We start from the raw sequence: 14141 nt of genomic DNA on the forward strand, positions 1-14141 counted from the left end.
CATTTTTGGTTCCTCATTCTGTTTTTGGTAAGAGTCCCATTTGGTCATTTAGTTTTAAATGACTATAATTGCAACAGACTGCTGCTGAAAGACTTTGCAGAAGAATCTTTAGTCCTGAGAGGCAGCCATCCCCTTGATTTATAAGGACTGTACTCCATTAAGGTCTATGAATCTATCACAGCATTGGTAGCATTTCTCTCTATTTGAGTGAACAATGGTGGTTGACTTTGTTCGTGGCTTTTCTTTGTTTTGGGGGGTGTTTACTTTAGGGACTGTTGCAATTACAGATTTCCTTCACTTCTCCTGCTAAAGGGGTTCCCTAGGAGCCTCTGTGGATTAGCTCCATCCAGGCAACTGCAGCCTCACGGGGCTCCAAACCACCTTTTCTCCCTTTATGATGTATGTTTACATCTGCGGAGGGATCTGCCACAGCTGACAGCCACCCCAGCATCGGCACTTTTTTTTTTAAAGAGCCTCTCTGTTCTCTGGGATAGGCTAGGGGCTGGGGCAGCGTCACAGGGGGAGCCCCAGTCGGTTTCATTGTCTCTGCAAAGGCTCAAGCCAGTGCAGTGAGGAAAGTGGAAACCGCAGCAAAGTTGAACTATGTATTTCCAGCACGCTTGCTGCATGGCAGAAGGGAAAGCACCAGCAGTGCTGCTGCCCATGCAGGCACCTATCCTGCATGTAGTAGGAGACCCTGGAACAATAGGGGATGGGGTCTGAACAGGGGACTGCCTGAGCTGCTGCTCAGCTGTGGATGAAGAGGTTGTGAGGCTCTCTAGATAGGAGAGAAGCCATTGTGCTCTCCTGTAGGGTAGGGAACATTCAGCTAGAAGTTAGAATTCAGTTAGAAAGTGCCACATCCCTGATAGACAGAGCAAGAACAGAAAAGGGATAAGAGCAACATTTCCCTCTGGGCTGGACTCCCACATATAGAGTCTGAGCCTTCCCCCAAGACAAGAAGGGACTCCCCATCCAAAGAGAACTTTTATCTGCTCCTTCCCAGGGCCGGCACTTCCACTAGGCGATCCTAGGCGGTCGCCTAGGGCAGCAGGATTGGGGGGGGGGGGCATTTTGCTGCCCTGGGCGGAAATTCGGCGGCGGGGGGTCCTTCCGCTCCGGGTCTTCGGCGGAAATTCGGTGGCGGGTCCTTCACTCGCTCCGGGACCCGCTGCCGAAGTGCCCCGAAGATGCGGAGCGGAAGGACCCCCACCGCCGAATGCTCAGAGAAGGAGTGCTGCCGCCTAGGGCGGCAAAAACACTGGCGCCTCTCCTGCTCCTTCCACCTCCCACAGCAGAAAATGTGATTCTCACTTAATGGGAATACTGTAAAGCTGTGCACAAACATTTGACTTTTGATTCTGCAACATGATGGTGCTAGGGCAGGGGTTCTCAAAATTCATTGCACCTTCTGACAACAAAGTTACTACATGATCCCAGGAGGGGGGTGGAGCCCGAGCCCTTGCCACCCTGGGTGGGGGGGGAAGAGAGGGCAGCAGCGCGAGCCCTGCCGTTCCAGGTGGGGCTGGAGCTAGGGCTTCAGCCCTGGGTCCCAACAAATCTAATGATGGCCCTGGTGACCCCATTAAAATAGGGTCCCGACTCACTTGGGGTCCTGAACCACAATTTGAGAACTGCTGTGCTAGGGACAAGGTTTCTGGAGCTCCAGCTGTCCAGCAGATTCTCCCCAGGCCATGTGCTCACAGTCTGCTGCAGAGCCAAGCAAGGAGAGGCCTTTCTGGGAGTAAGGGCCCAAAATCAGACACACACCCAGGCCCTAGAGTTGCATGAGTTCAAGAAAATTAATTGTACATGCAAGGTCATGCCACATGGAAGATGTCCTTTTATACAGAAATGGGGGGAAGTGAGGGGGTCCTGCCAGCCTTCCAAGGGCCACAGAATATGTCACACAGAAAACATTTCCAAGACAACTAAGTTCCTTCAGCATCCCGCACAGCCTGTGGGGCCCCACCCCCAGTGCCCCACACAGCCTGTGGGGCCCCCACCCCCAGTGCCCCACACATCCTGTGGGGCCCCCAGCATCCCACACAGCCCGTGAGGCCCCCCAGCGTCCTGCACAACCTGTGAGGCCCCCACCCCCAGCATCCGGCCCAGCCCATGGAGCCCCCAGTGTCCTGCACAGCCAGTAGGGCTTCCACCCCCAGCATCCCGCACAGCCCATGGGGCCCCCACAACATGGATGCCCTCAGCTCCCCAGAACCCCAAGCCCATGCTCCCCTCTCTCCACACAGCCCATCCCCTGTCCTGCAGTGTGGGCTCCCCTCTGCTTGGCCAAAGGGCCCTGAGACCCCCAGGACAGGCTCGTCACCCGGGGCAGACAGCGGGGCCTGGGCGCCCCTCCCCGTCACTCGGGGGCGGATGCAGGACGTGGAAACTCCTTCTAGGACCCCGGGGAGCAGCAGTCGCTGCACGTAGCACACGTGTGCGGCCTCGGTGGGAGGAGGGGCAGGCCGCCCCGCCCCGCCCCAGGCCAGCCTCGCTTCTGCCCCGCCCACCGCCCGCAGCCGGTATGGAGCTGGACGTTACAGGAGCCGCCGTGCTGAGGGGCACCCCGCCGCCCCACTCTCTCTTTTCTGCCTCTACCCCCTCCCTACCTCCCCCCACCCACTGCCTGGCCTCCCCAGTCCCCCCTATTCCTTCTGCCTGCCCCCATTCCCTCTTCCCGCTGCCTGTCTCCTCCCCCCATCCCTCCTCCCGCTGCCTGCCCCCCCTTTCTGCTACCTGCTCCCCCATTCCCTGCCCCCATCCTCCCCATTCCCTGCTGCCTGCCCCCATCTCCCACATTCCCACTGCCCCCCTTTCAGCTGCCTGTCCCCCATATCCCACATTCCCTATGCCTGCCCTGTATCCCCCTCTTCCCACTGCCTGGCCTCCCCCCATTTACTCTACCTGCCCCTCCATTCCTGCTGCCTGCCCTCCCCCCATTCACTTTACCTGCCTCCCATATCCTTCCCACTGCCTGCCCCCCACCCACATTCCCTTCTGCCTGCCCCTCATTCCCACATCCCCCCTGCCTCCCTCCATCCCCCCTCCCACTGCCTGGCCTCCCCAGTCCCCGCATTCCTTCTGCCTGCCCCTCCCCACTTCCTGCTGACCGCTCCCCCTTTCCGCTGCCTTCCCCATCCCCCCTTTCCGCTACCTGCCCCCACATTCCCTGCTGCCTGCCCCCATCCCCACATTCCCTGCTGCCTGCCCCATCTCCCACATTCCCACTGTCCCCTTTCAGCCACCTGCCCCCCACATTCCCTATGCCTGCCCCCTATCTCCCCATTCCCTCTGCCCTTCCCCCTTCCCGCCTCCCATCCCTTCTCCCTACCCCCCTGTGATGGGTTCGGTCACAGAGACCCCCTTGGGACTGTCACCTGAGCCCATTTTTCCTGCCAGCTTGGGACTTCCAGAACCCTGTCTTGTTGAGCCAGACACGCTAGCGTGCTGCAACACAGACCCGGAGTTTGGACCATGCCCCCAAAGCTGCAGGCTTTAAATGAAAACAGCTCAGCAGGTTACCTATCTTCAGCAACCAGACACCCAGTTCCCAGTGGGATCCAAACCCCAAATAAATCTGTTTTACTCTGTATAAAGCTTATACAGGGTAAATTCATAAATTGTCCACCCTCTATAACACTGATAGAGAGACATGCACAACTGTTTGTTCCCCCAGGTATTAATCACTTACTCTGGATTTAGTAATAAACAAAAGTGATTTTATTAAGTATAAAAAGTAGGATTTAAGTGGTTCCAAGTAATAACAGACAGAACAAAGTAAGTCACAAGGCAAAATAAAACAAAACACGCAAGTCTAAGCCTAATACATTAAGAAACTGATTATAGGTAGTATCTCACCCTCAAAGATGTTCCAATAAGCTTCTTTCACAGACTAGACTCCTTCCTAGTCTGGGCCCAATCCTTTCCCCTGGTACAGTCCTTGTTAGTTCCAGCAGACATCTCAGGTGGTAGGCAGGGGCTTTCTCATGACTGACAGCCTCTTTTGTTCTGCTGCACCCTCTTTTATAGCTTTGGCACAAGGCAGGAATCTTTTGTATCTCTGGGTCCCCACCCCACCCCTCCTTCTAAATGGAAAAGTGCCAGATTTAAGATGGATTTCATTATCAGGTTACATGGTCACATGTAAGTGTAAGACCCCTTGTCTCTATCCTTCCTGGGTTGGCACACAATGTCCGGCCCAGCGAAGTTTGTGCAGGAGGATCATTGCTTCAATGCTGGTGACACTGGCTTCAGCGAGGATGCTGGCGTTAGTGCAGCGATCTTGACGCAAAGGAGCTTCCGGTGGCATCATTGGTGGTACCTCTCCACACTCTTGCGGTGCTGTTGATAGGTCACCCAGGTTTCGCATCCATGGAGGAGTGTACAAACAACAATTGTCTTATAGACCTGAATCTTGGTGTCCTGCCGTAGGTCACAGTCTGTGAAATGTGTCGGAGCAATTTCCCAAAGGAAGCACTTGCGCACGGGATCCTGTGCTGGATCTCACTGTCAATTTTTGTGTTTTGAGAAAGTTAGCTACCGAGGTAGCAAAAGTGCTTGACTGTCTCCAAAGTCTGTCCCTCAATGGCGATTTGTGGTGGGTCATGTGCAAGGCCTGAAGCAGGTTGATAGAGCATTTTAGTCTTCTCAATATTGAGTGAGAGTCCTAGGCTTCGGTAAACTTGTACAAGGAAATCCAGTATGGACTGAAGATCATTCTCAGTGTGCACGTGGATGACACAGTCATCAGCATACTGATGATCAGTAATGGATGTCCTGAAGACTTTGGACTTTGACTTTAGACTTATTATAATATTGGGTTTAACAATATCAAAAAGTGTCTCCCATATTTCATACAGTGACAGAAGTTTTTAGGGAAAAATACCAACTTTTTTCAGTGTGTTTGAAATTTTTCATTTTGAAATTTTGTTGAATTCTAACTTTCGGGTTTTTACTTTATTTGCACTTGAAAAAAAGGGAGAAAGTGGGGGAAAACACCTCTTACTTTTTTCTTGAAAAATGTGACAAAAGTTTTTTTTTAAGTTCAAACTTTTAACTTTCCTCCCACTTTTTCAGTGTGGTAAATGGGGACATTTTTACTTTTTCCCAATGGAAAAGTGTAAAAAAATATTTTTAAAAATTAAAATGTTAGCAAAAGTAACATTCCCTCTATCCATCTGTCTCCCCTTTTTACTGTTTTCAACCTTTTCCAATTGAAACCCTGAAAGTGGAAAACCTTTTTTTTTTTTAATTGTTTTCAGCAACGGATTTGAAAAATGACCAGAATGACCTGTTCTTAAAGTTTCAACTTTCTTATAATGCTTTTTTTGTGCAGAACTACAGATAAAATGGAGGGAAGATCAACACACACACATGGACTGCAGCCTTTGAACCATGATGGCAAGCCTAGTGGGTCACGTAAAAAGGGGTGTGGAGAGCTTTGCAGCAGATGGGTGACCCACTCAATCCCTAAGATGTTTAATGGCCTTTAGCTGACCCACCAGGAGTTCAGCAGCTATTCTCTGGCCAGCCAGGATGTTGGCTACTTGCTAGTGGGCCTCCACCAGTTTGTCAACCTTCTTACTAAAATTCAAATATTCCTCCAAGTCCCACATCACAGCTCCCTCCCCACTTCCAAAACCCATCGCCTCACTGCACTGCCTCCCATTGGTATGTGCTGTGCAACATAATGGGTCATCCCAGAAGTTTAGTTTTGAAAACTAGTTAATGGGTGGTATTGTCAAAGAATTGGGGTTTCCAAACAAAGTGAGAATAATTTTGGGGCATTCTGCTGGGAACTCATTTTGCACAACCCCAGTTTCTGCCCTGTACAGCTACAGGGTTCCTTTGCCTGCCATGACTCAACATTGTCCCTTCTCTCCCTGCTCTTTTGTCACTGTGCTAGTGAGTGTTCGAGGAAGGGGAGGGCTGTGACCAGGCCTGTACATTCCACATGCTGCCAAGGCCAGTCATCTATGTATTCCTTATGGCCTCCACATCACTCTCATGCTGGTAGAGTGGTTGTGAGTAGCCCAGATTGGGAGCTACAACAGCAAAGCATTGTGAGGTACTCAAGGTGATGGGAAAGACCCTCACTCGTCTGGACTGCACCCTGGAATGTGACAGACAGACAGATATGGATGTGTCTGTGAGGGCCATTCCTAGCAGTGCCATTCCTTTCTGTCTTATGCCCACACTGAAAGCACATGAGCAGCTTAACAGTTAAATTTTTATCACTGAGAGTAATTAACCATTGGAACAACCAAGGGTCATGCTAGATTCTCCATCACTGACAATTTTTAAATCAACATTGGATGTTTTACTATAAGATCTGCTATAGGAATTATTCTGAGAAAGCTCTATGCTTGTGTTATACTGGTGGTCAGACTAGATGGCCTTGGAATCTATAACACGCTGCTTTTAGAAAGAGCTAAAACATTATATCAGTCCTGGCCTTGGACAAAGGTGACAGATTCGATGTGACCCCAAGCTTAGCCACAGAAGCAAATAAAAGCTACTGAATATGGAAACTGATGAAGACTCCAAAAAAGTCCATGGAAAAATTTCACGGAAAAATTCTGACATTTCAAAGTTTTTTTCATTCCAAATCAAAACAAAACCAAAAAATGTTGACATTTCCTGCAAAACAAAATTTTCACCAAAAAAAAATAATCATTTCAGGTAAATAAAATCGTTCCCATTTGATAAAATTGAAATGTTTTGTTACCACTTTGACTTTTTAAAATTTTATATTACAATTTATAAAATAATACATTTAAAAATGAAAAGTCATTTTGAAACAAAAACATCAAAACATTTTGGTCTGTTTCAACTTTAATGCAATGATTTTTATTAAATTTTAATTCAAAATGAAATTTAATCAAAATTGACATGTTCCTGTGGAAAGATTGAATTTCTAAGATATCGGGTACTCTGATGGTAAAAATTGCTGTTGGAAATGTTTCGATCAGGTCTGCTCAGAAACGCAATGAAAAATCAGTGAAAATGCAGAGTGATGCTGTGCTGCAATGTGGGCAATAAGGCCAGGATTATCAGATGGCGTCAGCACCCACCATGGGACAGTTTTCAAAACAGCCCTCAACAGCTCCCCCTGAGAACAATTGTGGGTGCTGGGCACTCTTGAAAATCTGATTGAGCGCTTTGGAAAATCTAGCTCTAAAGCTGGCTTGGTGAGTAGAGTCATGGGTTTTGTCCACCAAGTCGAGCAGGACATTCACAACCAACTTTTAAAGGAGCCTGCTGTGGAATTTGATAAAGATAGTGTGCTACAGCCAGTCACAGGTCTAACCATTAAATTTTAGCCCTTGCAAAAAACCCTTATGTCATTCAGACATTATTTCTGCTCTGCATTGCCAAACAATGTCCATTCACAAAGCCCAGCATCTCAAGTTTAGATGCTGTGATTGTTGCTGTTGGCACAAGTATCTTTAAGGAAAGTGTGTTTTAGGGCTTAGCTACATACAGACTTGCACCAAAATTACTCAGTTTTAATTCATATCTTGAGTTATTTGCATAAAAGAACCCCCCAACAATGTATACTAAATTGGTTGTTGTTAAAGGATTAATAAATTCCAAGGCCAGATGGGACTATTTGTGATCATCTGGTTTGAACTCCTTTATTATTCAGTCATTGAATTTTTCCCCAGAATAATTCCTAGAGCACATCTTTTAGAAAAATATCCAATCTTGATTTAAAAATTGTCAGTGATGGAGACTCTATCACAACCCTTGGTAAATTGTTCCAATGGTCCAAAGTGGATCCAGACTGCTGGCACTTAACATTAAAAAGGTTGCAGAGCAGTTTTTAAACTAATTGACGGGGGAAAGCCGATTGCTGCAGCGGAGCACTTGGATCGGACAGAGACTTCTCTTAGAGGAGAGACTATTGATAGAGATTCTCTAGGTTTTAGTCAGGGGGAGAGGATGAAAGAGGATAAAGTATGGGCAAGATCAGATGACAAACATTCACATAAAAAAGAATCTGACACATAGAAAAGGGCAGACAAATAAACAGTGACAAGTTTTTAAAGTGCTTGTACACAAATGCTAGAAGTCTAAATAATAAAATGGGTGAACTAGAGTCCCTCGTGTTTAAGGAGGATATTGATATAATAGGCATCACATAAACCTGGTGGAGTGGGGACAATCAATGGGACACAATCATTCCGGGGTACAAAATATATCAGAAGGACAGAACAGGTCGTGCGGGGGGGGGGGGGGGGGCGGAGTGGCACTATATGTGAAAGAAAATGTAGAATCAAATGAAATAAAAATCTTAAATGAATCCATATTTTCCATAGAATCTCTATGGATAGTAATTCCATGCTCTAATAAGAATATAACAGTAGGGATCTATTATCGAGCACCCGACCAGGACAGCGATAGTGACGATGAAATGCTAAGGGAGATTAGAGAGGCTATCAAAATAAAGAACTCAATAATAGTGGAGGATTTCAATTATCCCCATATTGACTGGGTACATGTCACCTCAGGACAAAATGCAGAGACAAAATTTCTCAATACTTTAAATGACTGCTTCTTGGAGCAGCTGGTACAGGAACCCACAAGTGGAGCGCAGGATCTGGTCCAAGAGGTAACTCTAACAGGACCGCTTGGAAATAGTGACCATAATATAATAACATTTAACATTCCTGTGGTGGGAAGAACACCTCAACAGCCCAACACTTTGGCATTTAATTTCAGAAAGGGGAACTATGCAAAAATGAGGAGGTTAGTTAAACAGAAATTAAAAGGTACAGTGACTAGAGTGAAATCCCTGCAAGCTGCATGGACAGTTTTCAAAGACACCATAATAGAGGCCCAACTTAAATGTATACCCCCAAATTAAAAAACACAGTAAAAGAACTAAAAAAGAGCCACCGTGGCTTAACAACCATGTACAAGAAGCAGTGAGAGATAAAAAGGCATCTTTTAAAAAGTGGAAGTCAAATCCTAGTGAGGTAAATGGAAAGGAGCATAAACACTGCCAAATTAAGTGTAAAAATGTAATAAGAAAAGCCAAAAAGGAGTTTGAAGAACAGGTAGCCAAAAACTCAAAAGGTAATAACAAAATGTTTTTTAAGTACATCAGAAGCAGGAAGCCTGCTAAACAACCAGTGGGGCCCCTGGAAGATGGTGATACAAAAGGAGCACTTCAAGACGATAAAGTCATTGCGGAGAAACTAAATGAATTCTTTGCTTCAGGCTTCATGGCTGAGAATGTTAGGGAGATTCCCAAACCTGAGCCTTCCTTTGAAGGTGACAAATCTGAGGAATTGTCACAGATTGAAGTGTCACCAGAGGAGGTTTTGGAATTAATTGATAAACTTAACAGTAACAAGTCACCGGGACCAAATGGCATTCACCCAAGAGTTCTGAAATAACTCATATGTGAAATTGCGGAACTATTAACTATGGTTTGTAACCTGTCCTTTAAATCAGCTTCTGTACCCAATGACTGGAAGATAGCTAATGTAACACCAATATTTAAAAAGGGCTCTAGAGGTGATCCCAGCAATTACAGACTGGTAAGTCTAACGTTAGTACCGGGCAAATTAGTTGAAACAATAGTAAAAAATAAAATTGTCAGACACATAGAAGAACATAAATTTTTGGGCAAAAGTCAACATGGTTTCTGTAAAGGGAAATCATGTCTTACTAATCTATTAGAGTTCTTTGAAGGGGTCAACAAACATGTGGACAAGGGGGATCCAGTGGACATAGTATACTTAGATTTCCAGAAAGCCTTTGACAAGGTCCCTCACCAAAGGCTCTTACGTAAATTAAGTTGTCATGGGATAAGAGGGCAGAGCCTTTCATGGACTGAGAACTGGTTAAAAGACAGGGAACAAAGGGTAGGAATAAATGATAAATTTTCAGAATGGAGAGGGGTATCTAGTGGTGTTCCCCAAAGGTCAATCCTAGGACCAATCCTATTCAACTTATTCATAAATGATCTGGAGAAAGGGGTAAACAGTGAGGTGGCAAAGTTTGCAGATAATACTAAACCGCTCAAGATAGTTAAGACCAAAGCAGACTGTGAAGAACTTCAAAAAGATCTCACAAAACTAAGTGATTGGGCAACAAAATGGCAAATGAAATTTAATGTGGATAAATGTAAAGTAATGCACATTGGAAAAAATAACCCCAACTATACATAAAATATGATGGGGGCTAATTTAGCTACAACTAATCAGGAAAGAGATCTTGGAGTCATCATGAATAGTTCTCTGAAGACGTCCGCACAGTGTGCAGCGGCAGTCAAAAAAGCAAACAGGATGTTAGGAATCATTGAAAAGGGATAGAGCTAAGACGGAGCATATCTTATTGCCCTTATATAAAATCCATGGTATGCCCACATGTTGAGTACTGCATACAGATGTGGTCTCCTCATCTCAAAAAAGATATACTGGCATTAGAAAAGGTTAAGAGAAGGGCAACTAAAATGATTAGGGGTTTGGAACGGGTCCCATATGAGGAGAGATTAAAGAGGCTAGGACTTTTCAGCTTGGAAAAGAGGAGACTAAGGGGGGATATGATAGAGGTATACAAAATCATGAGTGGTGTGGAGAAAGTGAATAAGGAAAAGTTATTTACTTGTTCCCATAATATAAGAACTAGGGACCACCAAATGAAATTAATGGGCAGTAGGTTTAAAACAAATAAAAGGAAGTTCTTCTTCATACAGCGCACAGTCAACCTGTGGAACTCCTTGCCTGAGGATGTTGTGAAGGGTAGGACTATAATAGGGTTTAAAAGAGAACTAGATAAATTCATGGCGGTTAAGTCCATTAATGGCTATTAGCCAGGATGGGTAAGGAATTGTGTCCCTAGCCTCTGTTTGTCAGAGGGTGGAGATGAATGGCAGGAGAGAGGTCACTTGATCATTACCTCCCTCTGGGGCACCTGGCATTGGCCACTGTCAATAGACAGGATACTGGGCTAGATGGACCTTTGGTCTGACCCAGTATGGCCATTCTTATGTTCTTATGTTAATTATTCCCACTGTTAAAAATATACACCTTATTTCCCATCTGAATTTGCTTATATGACTCTCTGTACCTTGGGTGAACACCCTACATCTAAGTTTGTAAGAATATTGAAAGTGTTAAGATCAGCTTAGAATGCGTTTTGCTTTTATTTCATTTGACTAAATCTGACTTGTTGTGCTTTGACTTATAATCACTTAAAATCTATCTTTATAGTTAATAAATCTGTTTGTTTATTCTACCTGAAGCAGTGCATTTGGTTTGAAGCATGTTAGAGACTCCCCTTGGGATAAGAAGCCTGGTACATATCAATTTCGTTGTTAAATTGATGAACTCATATAAGCTTGCAGCGTCCAGTGGGCGTAACTGGACACTGCAAGATGGAGGTTCCTAGGGTTGTGTCTGGGACTGGAGATATTGCCTAGTGTCATTCGGTTGCAAGTAGCTGGGAGCAGCTTACATGCCAGAGGCTGTACGTGAACAACCCAGGAGTGGGGGTTCTCACAACAGAGCAGGTTAAGGCTGGCTCCCAGAGATTGGAGTGACCTAGCAGACACTGGTCCAGACAACACCAGAGGGGAACATCACAGCTTAGTTCAGCATTCCTGACCATCTTGGCTAATAGCCATTGATGGACCTATCCTCCATGAACTTATCTAATTCTTTTTTGAACCCACTTATACTTTTGGCCTGCACAACCACCATAATCTGTGCATTTGAATCCTTCATGTTGTTGATCCATCATAGGGGTGCATGGTCTGTAAAAAGACAAAAAGGGCACCCACTGGAGCAACATCTAAGTCCCCTGGGCTGCTTCCTACTCTGTCTTCATCAGCGATGGTCCATGGTTCCCCCAGGTCTTTGGGGTCCTCAGGCAGTGCAGCTCCTGATGGCGCAGCCTCCTCTCTGGGTTCGTCAGGCAGCCTGGAGTCTGTCTGGGGCTCTGCGTGCCTTGGCTTTGGGGTCAGGGCCTGTAGCAGCTCCCTGGAGAGAGCCTGCTGTCTGGGTCCTCTCCCTTCATCAGCCTGCCCAGACTGAGCTGGGCTGCTTCCTTTTATGTCTTGTCTCCAGGCTGAGCATGCCTAGCAGAGGTGGCTTCCTTGGCCTGCAATGCACAGTTAACCCTTCCGGAGCCAGAGTGGGGTAGGTACACCCTGTCACTGGGGGTGAGAGAAAAGAAACTCAGTCTCCTTAGTTGATACATAGTATTATTTTTCTGCCCCTTTGGGGGCAGGCGTACACATGGTCGGTGTATGCCATATTGTGGTGTATGCTAGCTGGTTTGATGATGGTATAATTGATTGGCAGAGCAACTCTTCCTGGTGCAGATGAGTAAAGGAAGTCCAAGAGCTTAGGTTGTGTGTCTTGGATCTCCTCCAGGGGGTTGTGAAGCACCCCTGCCATTCTACATAAGAGGTCCTGAAATTGTCAGAAGCCATCTGGTGGTGAAAGGGATGCTTAAGCCACTGCTGCATCCAGTGAAGAAAATAGGAATCTCTCCTGTTCCAGCAGTACTGTTGGAACCGGGCTGAGGGTCTGCTCTTCCAGCATCAACTCCAACTGTCTACTTGAAGGACCCCGAGATGGAAAGACAGCAAAGTTTCCCTCGCAAACCAGGTGGGTTCTGAGGGGGGGTATTGGGACCAAGGTATGTCAGATCCAGAGGATGTTGTGGTAGGCCCCATGGCGGTCGCACTGGAGGATATTTCCACAACATAGATGGTCTTCTAGACTACTCATACTGGTGGTAGGGAATGGATGGTTCTTTCCTATCATCTGACTCCTCCAAAGATGAAAACTCAGCCCCTGGTTCCATCGGTGGTACGGCAGATCCAGCAGAAGTGTGTAGACCACTGCAGCAGGAGGCAAGGGATCCTGCAACTGGGTCATGTCTTGAGAGGGAGAAATAGTCTCCCTAGAAATGGAAGGTCCCAGCAGGTGTGGAGATCTCAGTTCTTCCAAGGCAAACATGTCTTGGGACTCAGGCGCTTTTCCCGATCTCCCTAGTGTTAAGAGTACCCTCTCCTTACCTGGTACTGGTGTCAGAGTGATGGACTTCCCTGAAGTGGGTGGGTCTCACACTTTATGGGGCACCGATGTCAATGGTATCTGTCGTTTGGTACTCAGTACCGTCGGACCTGTCTACTTGTGAGACTTCTTCTCATGTTTGTGCACTTTAGAGCACGCTCCCTCTCCATGACTGGAACTCATGGAAGAAGCTTCCCCTTTCTTCAGTTTGGAGGAAGACTTAACGCCATGTTTATGGGCATGCTTCCTTACCTCCCGACTGGGCCCTGGCATGGGGTCCACAGTGGTGGTTTTGCTGATGCCAGATCCAGTCTCAGTAGCTGGAGGTGCGCTCCTGGCTGTTTCAGGCTGATGTACTTGGGGGGTTCCCCGGCCTGGGTCTGAATGAAGCCTCGTGTTGACTTCCATGAGGTGTTTCTGGAGGTGGAGAGCCTGGCCTTCTCGGGTACAGCTGGGGAAGGACTGGCAGATATTGCACCTGGATGTGATGTGGGCTTCTCCCAAGCAGTAGAAGCAGCTTTGATGTTTGTCTCTGACCGCAGGCAGGAGGCACAGATTTTAAACCCTGGAGTATTTTGCATAGTCCAGTACCCATTTGTGGGTGGGTGGGGAGGTGGGGGGGTTATGGAGAAGCAAACCCTCAAACTATCAATCCTACTACTAAAACTAGCAAAAACTACTAAAACTACTATAACAGAGTTAAAACACTATAAATGTAACTAGTGTGACAAAGTTCCTCCTCTATCTTGGTGGGTCCTGCACTTATTGGCGGATTTTCTTGTCTCAGAGATTCACCATGTGGGTTGGGGAACAGCCCAGAGACCTTCCCCTCTGGAAGAACCCACAGTCCAGGTCAATTGGGAGGTTTGGGGGGAACCCGGGCCCGCCCTCTACTCCGGGTTCCAGCCCAGGACCCTGTGGACTGCAGCTGTCTATAGTGCCTCCTGTAATAGCTGCATGACAGCTACAACTCCCTGGGCTACTTCCCCATGGCCTCCTCCAAACACCTTCCTTATTCTCACCACAGGACCTTCCTCCTGGTGTCTGATAACGCTTGTGCTCCTCAGTCCTCCAGCAGCACACCCTCTCACTCTCAGC

Source organism: Emys orbicularis, chromosome 4, assembly GCF_028017835.1.
Source record: "Emys orbicularis isolate rEmyOrb1 chromosome 4, rEmyOrb1.hap1, whole genome shotgun sequence".
In the NCBI taxonomy this organism is placed as follows: domain Eukaryota; kingdom Metazoa; phylum Chordata; order Testudines; family Emydidae; genus Emys; species Emys orbicularis.